This window comes from Trichechus manatus, unplaced genomic scaffold, assembly GCF_000243295.1.
Source record: "Trichechus manatus latirostris isolate Lorelei unplaced genomic scaffold, TriManLat1.0 scaffold00066, whole genome shotgun sequence".
Taxonomy (NCBI): Eukaryota; Metazoa; Chordata; class Mammalia; order Sirenia; family Trichechidae; genus Trichechus; species Trichechus manatus.
In genome coordinates this window covers 3,732,397-3,745,387 of record NW_004444002.1, presented here as the reverse complement: position 1 = coordinate 3,745,387, position 12,991 = coordinate 3,732,397, and positions in this window count along the sequence as shown.

Here is a 12,991-nt window from a genome sequence, read left to right as displayed (position 1 = left end):
CATCCTTTGGACCCGGGATCTCTGCAATGAGAAGCTCCTGGAACCAGGAGAGAGAGAGAGAGAGAGCTGTAACACTGAAGACAGCGAGAAGCCATGGCAGGAGATACCTGCAGAAGATGGAGCAGTGGGCTTCCAGACCCATGGATGGAGAAAGCTGACTGCCTTCCAGCAGGAGGCTTGCTGGAGAAGTAAGGTGCCTCCGGGCACTTGGTGGAGCTAGGTTTGCCGACCCACAGAGCTAGAGCTGAGCGCCTTCAGGCTGAGGCTTGCTGGAGGAGTAGGGTGCCTCAGTGCACTTATCACCAGAGCTGAAAGAGCTTTGAAACACTTGCCGGGATCAGGGCAAGGTGTGTCTGTGAGCATGGCTGAGAAGAGGCAATCCTGATGGAAGAACTGTATCCTCAGCATTCCTAAACCTGAATTGTAACCTGTTACTTCCCTAACAAACCATTATTGTGAATATTGTGAATTCTATGTGGCCATTTCAACAAATTATTGAACCCAGCAGAGTAGAGAGTGCCGTGAGAGGAATGGATGGTATTAGAATTGGTAAAGATGGCGGAGAGAGGAGGCATGTCTGACCTCTGTCTCATAGGAATCAGCCTTGAGCTGTTGATCTTGATACTACTTCCTTCCCCCTTGTGAAGTTAGAGGAGGTCAGACACAGCTCCTGCCACGCCATCTTTACAGTTATGTAAGATAGTATCACTGGGCAAAGCTGCATGAAGGGTACAGGGGAACTCTACAGTTTTTGCAACTTCTTGTGTCTCCTAAACTATTGCAAAATAAAAAGTTATAATAAAAAAGACTACACGATATAGGGGAGGTCAGCATAACTTGACCAAGGCAAAGTCATAGAAGCTTCCTAGACACATCCAAACTCCTTGAGGGACCAAGTTACTGGGGCTGAGGGCTGGGGAACATAGTCTCAGGGGACATCTAAGTCAATTGGCATAACATAGTTCATAAAGAAAACGTTCTACATCCTACTTTGGTGAGTAGCATCTCGGGTTTTAAAAGCTTGTGAGTGGCCATCTAAGATCTATTGGTTCCATCCCATCTGGAGCAAAGGAGAATGAAAAAAACCAAAGACACAAGGAAAATATTAGTCCAAAGGACTAATGGACCACACGAACCACAGCATCCACCAGCTTGAGCCCAAAAGAAGTAGATGGTGCCTGGCTACCACCACTGACTTCTCTGACAGAGATCACAATAGAGGGTCTCGGACAGAGAGGAAGAAAAATGGAGAACAAAATTCAAATTCACAAAAAAAGAACAGACTTACTGGTCTGACAGAGACTAGAGGAACCCCCGAGACTCTGGCCCCCAAACACCCTGCTAACTTAGAACTGAAGCCATTCCCGAAGGCCACCTTTCAGCCAAAGATTAGACAGGCCTATAAAACAATAACATAGTGAAGGGTGTGCTTCTTAGTTCAATCAAGGTTGCAAGACCAAATAGGCAACACCTGCCCAAAAGCAAAGACGAGAGGGCACGAAGGGACAGAAAAGCTGAACGAATGGACACGGGGAACTGGGTGGAAAGGGGGAGAGTGCTGACACATTGTGAGGATTGCAACCAATGTCACAAAACAATTTGTGTATAAATGTTTGAATAAGAAACTAACTTGTGCTGTAAACTTTCACCTAAAGCATAATTTTAAAAAAAAACTAACACTGGTAATAAGAGAAAAAATCTCTGGCTAGTAGAGAGATAATTGTTGTTAGGTGCCCTCCAGTTGGTTCCGACTCATAGTGACCCTATGTACAACAACAGAAAGGTAATTAGTCCACTGTAAATTAATAAATTGAATTTCTAGTTTACAAATCAGCTTTTTGTGAATTTGGATATAATGACTTCATTTTAGAGATCTTTATTGTCACCACCTGTATGAACTTATAAGGTGCCTTGGTGGTGCAGTGGTTAAAGCGAGTGACTGCTAACCGAAAGGTCAGCAACCCACCAGCGGCTCCACAGGAGAAAGATGTGGCAGTCTGCTTCCGTAGAGATTCACAGCCTTGGAAACCCAATGGGGTCGCTATGAGGCAGAATCTACTTGACGGCAGTGTGACCCTAATACTCCCCAGCGTGTTTTCTCCTTTTCAAAATGGGCGACTGAGAGCTTGACATAACTAACACCATGATGAACCTATAAGTTCTTTGTTTTCTTTTTTGCCTGCCTTCTCCTTTCCCCATAACTTTGTTAATGACTTTGTTTTGCTCTGTCCCACCACCTGTGACTTATGATCCCCCACAGGAAGATTAGAGCCCAGATGTCTGATACGTATATCTTTAGCCTGATAAGAAGATGTCAGGCATGTATCTCTTTAGTCTGGTAAAGAGTCTCTTGTAATTACCTTGTAATGAGTAACTCATCCACTCATCCGGCCATGCCATCTGTGGGCTACAAAGACACTTCTAATCTTTGTAAAAATCATATATAAACTCCAATGTAAAAATACCTTTTGGGAGTCCATAGAGATAGCCTGCGCTGCTGTCAGATTCCCTGTTGGTGGACACCTCCTAAATAAAATTTCTCACTCTCTCTGACTTGGAATACGTTTCATTGGCTCAACTTCTCCAGGACATGGACCCTAATCGGGCAACAGCATGGGTTTGGTTTGGTTTGGTTTGGTTTGGTTTTTGGTATGAACTTACAAGATTAAGGGCCTGATATTGCAGTATTCAGGAGTAGACCATGGATCTGTAGCGTCAACAGGAAACAGACATACGAATAAGCCTTGTCTAAAACAAATAGCTAGCACTTTCTAAGACATATTAAATACCATATAACTGAATTGGCTGATTAAAAAAAAAGCTTTGAATAGCATGCAATATTTCCAGTATGAGTTAGTGGAACTGAAGCTACAGCTGTGTACAAAAGGTTCTGTCTCTCACATTCCAACCCCTCCAGCTCCTCATCTAAACTGCAGTTAATAGTCCTATCTCCAGTTTCTTTTGCATCTAATCCAATGTTGATTAGATTACTTGCTTACACCAAAAAAAAACTAAACCTGTTGCTGTGGAGTCAATTCCAACTCATAGCGAGACCATAGGGCAGAGTAGAACTGCCCTATAGTGCTTCTAAGACTGTATGTAATCATTATGGAAGCAGTCTGCCACATCGTTCTCCTGTGGAGCAGCTAATGGGTTCGAACCACTGACCTTCATGGTTAACAGCCTAGCACTTAACCATTGCACCACCATGGCTCCTTTATGCTTGCTTGCTTGCTTGCTTGCTTGCTTGCTTGCTTGCTTGCTTGCTTGCTTACTTACTTACTTACTTACTTACTTACTTACTTACTTACTTACTTACTTACTTACTTACTTACTTACTTACTTACTTACTTACTTACTTACTCCTCCCTTACTATAAGTCACTTTTTATTGGCTCAGCCTGGCCAACAATGCCTTCTCTAACTTAAATGTGCATAACAATCACCTGGGGGAGCTAGCGAAAATGCAAATTCTAATTCAGTAAGTCTAGGACACACCTGGGATTTGGTATTTCTAACTAGCTCCCAGGTCACACCTATGCTGCCAGTCCAAAGTCCACGCTTTGAGTAGTGAGGGCTTTAAGAACAAAGTATAAACTTATTAGGATGGCTTTCTGTGCCTTCCACAGTCTTATCCAAATCTCATTACTCGTAATTGTGACCTCTAGTGGGGCAAGGTCTAGTTCTGTATTGTATCACCAGCCCTTAGTATAGAGCCTGAAACAGGATAGGTGCTCGAAAAATATTTGTTGAATGAGTGACTAAACTAATCAACTATTCCCTGCTCATATACCATACATTCTAAGCGAAGTAAATTACTTGCCATTTTCGAGGTACTTTCCCACTTCTGTATATTTGCTCACACTATTTTCTCATCTCTCCCAAGATCTCCCCCATTCAAATTCTCACCATCTTTAAATGCTCAGTTTAAATGAGAACCTCTCCATAAAGCCTTCCCTGCTGTCCCCTGATGGAAATCATCTGCCTCGATTTGCAAGTCTCTCAGCCAGATTTTGAATACCTTGTAAATAATAATCATGATACTAATCATGTTTTGTTCACATTTGCTCTAACCACAGTGCCTAGCACAAATGTTAGCGTACAGTAGGCAATCAATAAATATTTATTAAATTGGAATGGATAATTAATTATCTAGATCTGCACTGTCAATTAGAACTGTGTACGGTGATGGCAATTTCTATAACCTGTCTAGTGCTGTCTAGTATGGTAGCCACTAGCCATCTGTGGCTATTGAGCACTGGAAATGTGGCTAGTGTGACTGAGCAACTGAATTTTTTTTACTTCCTTTTTAATTAATTAAGATTTAAATGTAAATACCCACATGTGGCCAGTGGCTACTGTATTGGATAGTGGCGATGTAGATAATTCTGATTACAATTGTTCTTCATTTAACAGTATTTATTGAGTGCCTCCTACTAGCCAGACAAACAATATTCTAGGGGCTAGTGAATACAAAGATGAATAATTCATGGTCCCTGGCCTCAAGAGCTTGTAACCTATTGAAAAAGATAGGATCAAACAAATACAATCATGTGTTATAGGTGTTATTATAGAAGATTGACAAAGCAGAATGTGTGTGTAAAGGAGAGTGTGGGCAGGGTCAGAAAAGGGTTTATAGGGAAGATAAGAGTTGAAATGGCATAGTATTCATTAGGCAAACAAAAGATAAAGAGCTTTGCTAAGGGAGGAGTGTGAGCAAAGGCATGGTAAGCAAAGGCAAGTTCCTCCTGGAGCTCCAAGTAGTCCATTTGGCTAATGCCTAGGAAGTGGAGGGCAGGGAGCTCTTGTAAAAGGAGCATTGGAGAAATTTATGCTGGCGACGTAGGCAGGAGCCCAATCACAGAGGAACTTGGTCTCCTGTAGGCAATGGGGAGCCATGGAAGTGACATGCTCAGATTGACATTTTAGAAAGATGTTTCTGGATGATGGGTTGGAGAGGGATAGACAGTCTGTGAGATGAGAGGACTTGAACTAAGGGAGTGGCAGTAAAAATGTAGTTAGGGGTGATTTAGAAAATAATATTGGAATCACTATTCCGTGTCCTTGAGAATAGAGATTGTGACCCAGCTGGAGCTGAGCTCACAAGGGCTCACAAGGACACATCAACTGGGCCCTGAGGTATAAAGACAGTAGCTAGGATAATCTAGGAAAATATCCTTTAGGGAACCTTTCACATAAGCCAATCAAACAGAACACAAAAGACTTTTCACTCTTATCGTTTTCTATTAGCATTAGTGAATAGAAAATTTGTTGGACCAATGAAGACCCTTCTGACAGTCATTACTGAAACCTGTACCAGTGATTGTTAAGAAAGACAATTCCAAATGTAGGATCACAGTTTCTAGCCAATCTGTGAAAAAGTGAAGCTTTCAAGGGTTTTGCACATTTGTAATGTTAATATATACTGATGACTCTGTAAAGGTCTCTGAACTTAGACACGGCTGTGGCAGCATGCTTCTCTGTTTTCCCATTCTTGCCTATTCTGTAATATTCTTTGGACTTGGACAGACATGGCTGTAGCAGCATGCTTGTCCGTCTTCCCACTTTTGTCTGTTCTGTGATATTTCCTTGGACTCGGGCACACATGGCTCTGGCAGCATGGTTGTCCGTTTCCCACTTTTGCCTTTTTGAATATATGCCAAATAAAACTTTCTTTTTGCTTTACTAAACTTTGTGATGTTTTTACCTTACGACAGGGATTAGGTGGGATATATGCTCTTTATAGCATGAAGTAAGAAAATAATTACAGTGTTTGAGCACATATGGATGGGTATAGGCAAATTGGAACCCTGGTGGCACAGTGGTTAAGAGCTTGGCTGCTAACCGAAAAGTCGGCAGTTTGAATCCACCAGCTGCTCCTTGGAAATCCTATAGGACAGTTCTATGCTGTCGTATAGGGTTGCTATAAGTCAGAATTGACTCGACGGCAATGGGTTGGGTTACAGGCAAATTGGTATACGGGTAGGTATAGGTGCGTATATAGGTGAGAACAGATAGAAGTATCTATAAACCAAAAAAAAAAAAACCAAACCCGTAGCTTTCACGTCAATTTCGACTCATGGCGACCCTATAGGACAGAGTAGAACTGCCCCCATACGATTTCCAAGGAGTGCCTGGTGGATTCGAACTGCCAAACTTTTGGTTAGTAGCCGTAGCTCTTAACCATTACGCCACCAAGGTTTCTGAAGTATCTATAAGTACGTCCAAATACAAATATGTGGGTGCAGGCCGGGGCGGATTAACCAGTGAGCATGTAGTGCACCAGCTTGTATTTGGCAAGGTACGCACAGGCTTAATTGTGTTAACTTGCTAATCTGTGTTGAGCAATTTGACATGGGTTTCACCACATCTTGACATGGTAGGGGACAGGTGAAATTGTTGCACTGCAGATTGGTGGGAAGGCACAATCGGACCTGTGCATACCTTGCTTACTGGGTAATCCAGCCCTGGTTCGGGCACATATAGTCACTAAAGACACAAATACAGATACTCCTCAGACAAAACCAAACATCTTCCAACATTGGTTTTCTAGGTTCAAAGGCTTAGGACCATAGTCTCATGGGACAACTCAGTCAATTGGCATAACATAGTTTACAAAACTCATGATTTGCAGCCTAGTGAAGTGAGTAGTGTCTGGAGTCTTAAAAGCTTGCAAGTGGCTGTCTAAGACACAACTATGGGTCTCTACTCACCAGGAGCAAAACAGTAAGAAGGTAAGCAAAAACACAGAGAAATAAGTCTACACAAGCCATAACCTCATCTACCCCGAGACCAGAAGAACTAGATGGTACCCAGCTACCACCACGGAGCATTCTGACCAGGGTCGCAATAGTTGGTCCTGGATAGAGTGGGAGAAAAATATGGAGCAGAACTCAAATTCTTATTTTTTTTTAAACAAAAAAGCCAGACAAACGGAAACAGTAGAGATCAGAGGACTCTCTGAGACTATCGCCCTGAGATACTCTATAAACCTAGAACCGAGCCTATCCCAAGATCACCTTTTAGTGAAATACCAGAATGGCACAAAAAATAAAGGTAATAACCTGCAAGATTGGTGCCCTACTTTAAAACCTTCAGGATGAGACCAAAAGGTCGACAATTTCTCAAAAGCAAAGATAAGAAGATAAGGGGGCAGGGAAGCTAGAGTACTGGAAAGGAAACAAACTGAACACAGAGAATGTTGACACATTGTGATAGCTGTAACTAATGTCACTGAACAATTTGTATGGAAATTGTCAAATGGGAACCTAACTTGCTGTGTAAACTGTCACCAAAAACTCAATAAAATATTATTAAAAAAGAAAATAATTACAGTGAGCATCTTGTTTTGTCTTTATTCAATAATCTGTTCAGTTTTCCTTTTCTTTACACATATAGTAGCACAATCTTCACCAAATGGCCAGGTCTCCACAAAAGCAAAGCCGAAACTTGACGTGAGTATGTGGGAATTTCAAGGAAAGAACTGCCTTCTGCCTAAATTATTTGAGAAACACTAACCAAAATCATTCATCCCTATCAGCAGCTAATTCTTTCATCACTTTGTGCTGGCACTGGTCCTAGTTATTTGTATTAAGTAGTTAAACATGTCATAGAGTTTGCTTGTGTAAACAGATGACATTTACATTATTTTTTGAGTGCCAATCTTTAATAAACAACCGCAAAAAAGACTTATCAAAGCACAGGCAGACCTACTGAGTAAGACTTATAGATTAGTTTTAAGGTCCTATTGTGTGTGGGCTTTTTCAGTATGTTCAAGAGACATTTATCATTTTAAATTCACATATGTTTAATGATTACATTATTCAGTTTGCTTGCTTCTGTTGTGAAACTGTTGCTGGATATTAGTTTTCATAAAAATAGCAATAGTTTCTGGTAGCAGAAGTGTTATTTGTTAGCATAATACTAATAAACCCATTGCTGTAGCATCGATTCCAACTCATAGCGACCCTATAGGACAGAGTAGAACTGTCCCATAGGGTTTCCAAGGAGCAGCTGGTGGATTCAAACTGCCAACCTTCTGGTTAGCAGCCAAGCTCTTAACCACTGCGCCACCAGGGCTGCATAATACTAATAGATCCCCCCCCAAATAAACATTTTTTTTGGCTATTTCCCTATATTGCTGAAAGTGCTTTAATTAAAATTAGTATTGCCCAGAACCTCCAAATAAGACTGTCTTTTAATGGAACACATGCAAACTTATAAAGACAAGGTCATATTAATAACTATTCCAAAAACCCATTGCCGTGGAGTTGATTCCGACACATAGCAACCCTATAGGACAGAGTAGAACCGCCCCATAGGGTTTCCAAGATTGTAATTTTTTTTATTGTGCTTTAGATGAAGATTTACAGAGCAAATGAGTTTCTCATTAAACAACTAATACACATACTGTTTTGTGATATTGGTTGCCTACCCCACGACATGTCAACACTCTCCCCTTCTGGACCTTGGGTTCCCCATTTCCATTCGTCCAGCTTTCCTGTCTCCTCCTGCCTTCTCGCCCTTGCCCCTGGCCTGGTGTGCCCATTTAGTCTCGTATACATGGTTAAGCTACATGTATTATTGTTTGTTTTATGGGCCTGTCTAATCCTTGGCTGAAGGGTGAACCTCAGGAGTGACCTCAGTACTGAGTTAAAAGGGTGTCTGAGGGTCATACTCTCGGGGTTTCTCCAGTCTCAGTAAGACCAGTAAGTCTGGTCAAGGCTGTAATCTTTATGGAAGAAGTACAGCCAAAACGCTCCTTAGAAGCGAGGATGGCGAGGCTTCCTCTCAGGTACTTTGGACATGTTATCAGGAGGGACCAGTCCCTGGAGAAGGACATCATGCTTGGTAAAATAGAAGGTCAGCAAAAAAGAGGAAGACCCTCAGCGAGATGGATTAACACAGTGGCTGCAATGATGGGCTCAAGTATAACAACCATTGTGAGGATGGCGCAGGACCGGGCAGTGTTTCGTTCTATTGGACATAGGGTTGCTATGAGTCGGAACTGACTCGATGGGAACCAACAACAACATCAATCTGTATGGAAGTTGACTGCCACATCTTTTTCCTGCGGAGTGGCTATTGGGTTTGAACCATCGACCTTTCGGTTAGCAGTGGTGTGCTTAACCATTGCACCACCAGGGCTTCTTCTAATAACTATTAGGAACACTCATATTAATAACAACAAGGACTACTATTTGAATTTAAGCACAGTAGGTATTTATTACTAGTAATTACCAACGTTAAGTAAAATTCAAACACTGGAATCACTGTCAGCATTTGATGTCTATCGTTGGTAGCAAGTTTACTGTAATATGCTGATAGCACTTCTAATGTTAGACACCAGAAATTAAGAGGTGTGAAGAAAGGATAAATGGAGATTTGCAAAGTAGAAAGTGACTAGAGATAGAAAAGTTTGAGAAAATACATTTTATCCCAAACAAACAATATAGACAATATTTGATTCGATTCTGGACCAAACCTTTTTTTGTTGTTGTTATTAAAACTATGAAGGACATTATTGCAACAATTGGCAGAATTTGAATAAGTCTAGTAGATTATAATAATATTGTATCAATGTTAGTTTTCTGATTTTGATCATTGTATTGTGGTTATAAAGGTGCCCTGGTGGTGCAACAATTAAGCACTCAGCTGTTAACCAAAAGGTTGGTGGTTCAGATTCACCCAACGGCTCCCAGGGAGAAAGATCTGGCAATGTGCTCCCGTAAAGATTACAGCCTAAAAAACCCTACGGGGCCTGCTCTGACAGGGATCCCAACAGAGAGTTCCGGACAGAGCGGGAGAAAAATGTAGAACAAAATTCAAATTCACAAAAAAGACCAGACTTACTCATCTGACAGAGACTGGAGGAACCCCAGGGACTATGACCCCGGAACACCCTGCTAACTCAGAACTGAAATCACTCCCGAAGTCCACCTTTCAGACAAAGATTAGACAAGCCTATAAAATAAACAATATCACATGAGGAATGTGCTTCTTAGTTCAATCAAATATACGAGACCAAATGGGCAACTCCTGCCCAAAAGCAAGATGAGAAGGCAGGAAGGGACAGGAAAACTGGGTGAATTTTTGAGTGAGAAACTAACTTGAGCTGTAAACTTTCACCTAAAGCACAATAAAATAAATAAAATAAATTTTATTAAGAAAAAAAATATACAGTGAAATGTTTAGGTGGCTAAAGGGACATTATCTGCAATTTATGCTCAAATAGTTCAGAAAGAAATGTAAATATAAATATAAATGTAAATATATTCCTTACATATAAACCAGTTGCTGGTGAGTTGATTCCAACTTATGGTGACCCTATGTGTGTCAGAGTAGAACTGTGCTGCATAGAGTTTTCAATGGCTGATTTTTCAGAAGTAGAACTCCAGGCCTTTCTTCCAAGGTGCCTCTGGGTGGACTCACACCTCCAACCTCTCAACACCACCCAGGGACTCCTCCTTACACATACTTTATATATAATGGTGTTGTGCTGGAGCTTGCTAGTACTGGCTCATGAGAGCTGATTATGTACATCTCTTTCCAATTGAGGTTCAGTGCCCTCATGTAATGCCTGAAGTCAGCCATGGTGGGAGAATTTACACCACGGAAATCAGCAAATGCTACAGATCAGGGTTTTGTTTTTTTTTTTTTTTTTTTTTTAACCCTAGAGATACAGTTATTTAAAAATATTTGTCACAGATCAAATTAAAAGATAACCTCCAAATTCATCATTTTTTTGTTGTTATAATTGATTAGTTGTTCTATTTTGCTTTTAGCTAGAGTTGATGCATTCAAAAGAAACTAGTACTGTTAAATACCCAATGATAACAATATATATTTTAATATGCAGTCCTCTAATCACCTGACAGTGTCTTTCAAACTTATCTTTCCAAGGAAGCAGATAAATGCATATATTACCCTAGCTTTATAGCTACTCACTGTACACTGTAAACTAAAAGCAATCACATACCTAGCGGTAGGAACCAATTTTAGCCATGCCCAAATACAGTGCTTGCCTCCCAAGCATCTGAATCCTTCATGAGACTTTGTTAAGCCTCATATTCCCCACAAGGTGTTTCTTGAATACCCCATTCCACATTTGTCCCTTCCTTTTCATTCATAAAATCGTGTAGAAGAAACACGGGAGAGCATCCAGGCCAACCCCCTCATTTTTCAAAGGAGAAACTGAAGAGTCAAAAGATTTTAAAAATGCCAAACCTACTGCACCAATAGAGACTAGAGGAATCCCTGAGACTATCGCCCCAAGATAACTTTTGAACTTGGATTTGAAGCTATTTCTGGAGGTCATCTTTCAGCCAAATAATAGATTGGCTTATAAAATAAACAATATTACCTGTGAGTAATGTGCTCCCTTAAAGAAGTAACTGTATGAGCCTAAATGGTCAACAGTTACCCAAAAGCAAAGATGAGAAGACAAGGAGGGAAAGGGAAGCTAGGTCAATGGAAACAACAAACAGAATGCAGAAATAACAAGAACGCTGACACACTGCAAAAATTGTAACCAATGGCACAGAACAATTTGTATAAAAATTGTTAAAGGGGAACCTAATTTGTTGTGTAAATTTTCACCTAAAACACAATAAAATATTATTTTTTTTTTAAAAAAAAGATTATAACACAATGTCCAGTGGCAGAGTTAGGAGCAGCAGCCTAACCCAGCACTCTTATCCCCTCCAAAACCAAACTCATTGCTGTTGAGTCAATTCTGACTCATAGCGACCCTATAGGACAGAATAAAACTGCCCCCTAGGGTTTCCAAGGAGCAGCTGGTGGATTCAAACTGCCAACCTTTTGGTCAGCAGCCTAACACTTAACCACTGTGCCACCAGGGCTCCCTCATCCCCTAATCCTGAGTTATTTCCTCTATGCCACTAGAGAACACACTTTCCAGATCAGATTTATAGACAGGATCATAGTCCTCTGCTTCCTGGCCAAGCTTAGTGTGCTTATTCATCTCTAGAGTAGGCACATCTATCTAGTGCAGTATATGCTCAATAAATAAAAGTTGATGTTCAATAAATACTTGATATATTCACTAGTTTGCAATGCCTTTCACATAGTCTTTTTCCCCCCTCAAAGATGCCTTTTGATTTATTTAGAAAGCTATAAAACCTGCCATCTATTTTCTTAGAGCTGTAAATGAAGAGCTGGCTACCAACCATCAACATAGACGTAGATGACTTGTTTCACAGAGGGTGGGGCATCCAAATGTCTAGGTGCCAAAATTATTTACAGAGATCAGCTGTGGAGTCTTTACTGAGTTTTTATTCTTTCAGGTTTAATTATGGCTTTATAGAACACTTTGAGAATCAATTTAAAGTGACTTTACAGGGCAAAATATTATGGTCATTTAAATATTCTTAAAGGACAAGTATATCAATTAGTAGCACAAGAAAATGCAAAAAATAATAATAATAATAGCTATCAGAAATTGTTTCTCCCAGTTTCTATTTTTTTAGAAGAACATTTTCCCACAATATTTAGAATGATAAAATTCCAATATTATAAGCTTTTAAAAGGACTAGCATATGAAACTTAATTATTTAAGATTCCAATCATCAGAGACTTTTTAACTGGGGTCTTTATTCCTTTATGAGCTGTTGAAACATTCTTAAGGTTTACAGCCTACCATTCATCAGGTTAAGACCAATAAAACACCCACTTGACCAATTCAGTCTTATTTCCCAAGAAGAAATAACAAAACAGTCAGAGTTTGAAAGGACATTCATTAGTTACAACTGTTGTGACATAGAGAGCTCAAAACCCTTTGAAGTATAATGATCAGTCAGATTTTTTACACATGGTACTAAAAAGATGCTGTTTGTGGTGAGAGTGCTGACACATTACAGGGATTGTAACCAATGTCACAGAACAATATGTGTATGAATTATTGAATGGGAATCTAATTTGCTGTGTAAACATTCACCTAAAACACAATAAAATATTTTTTAAAAATGTAAAGT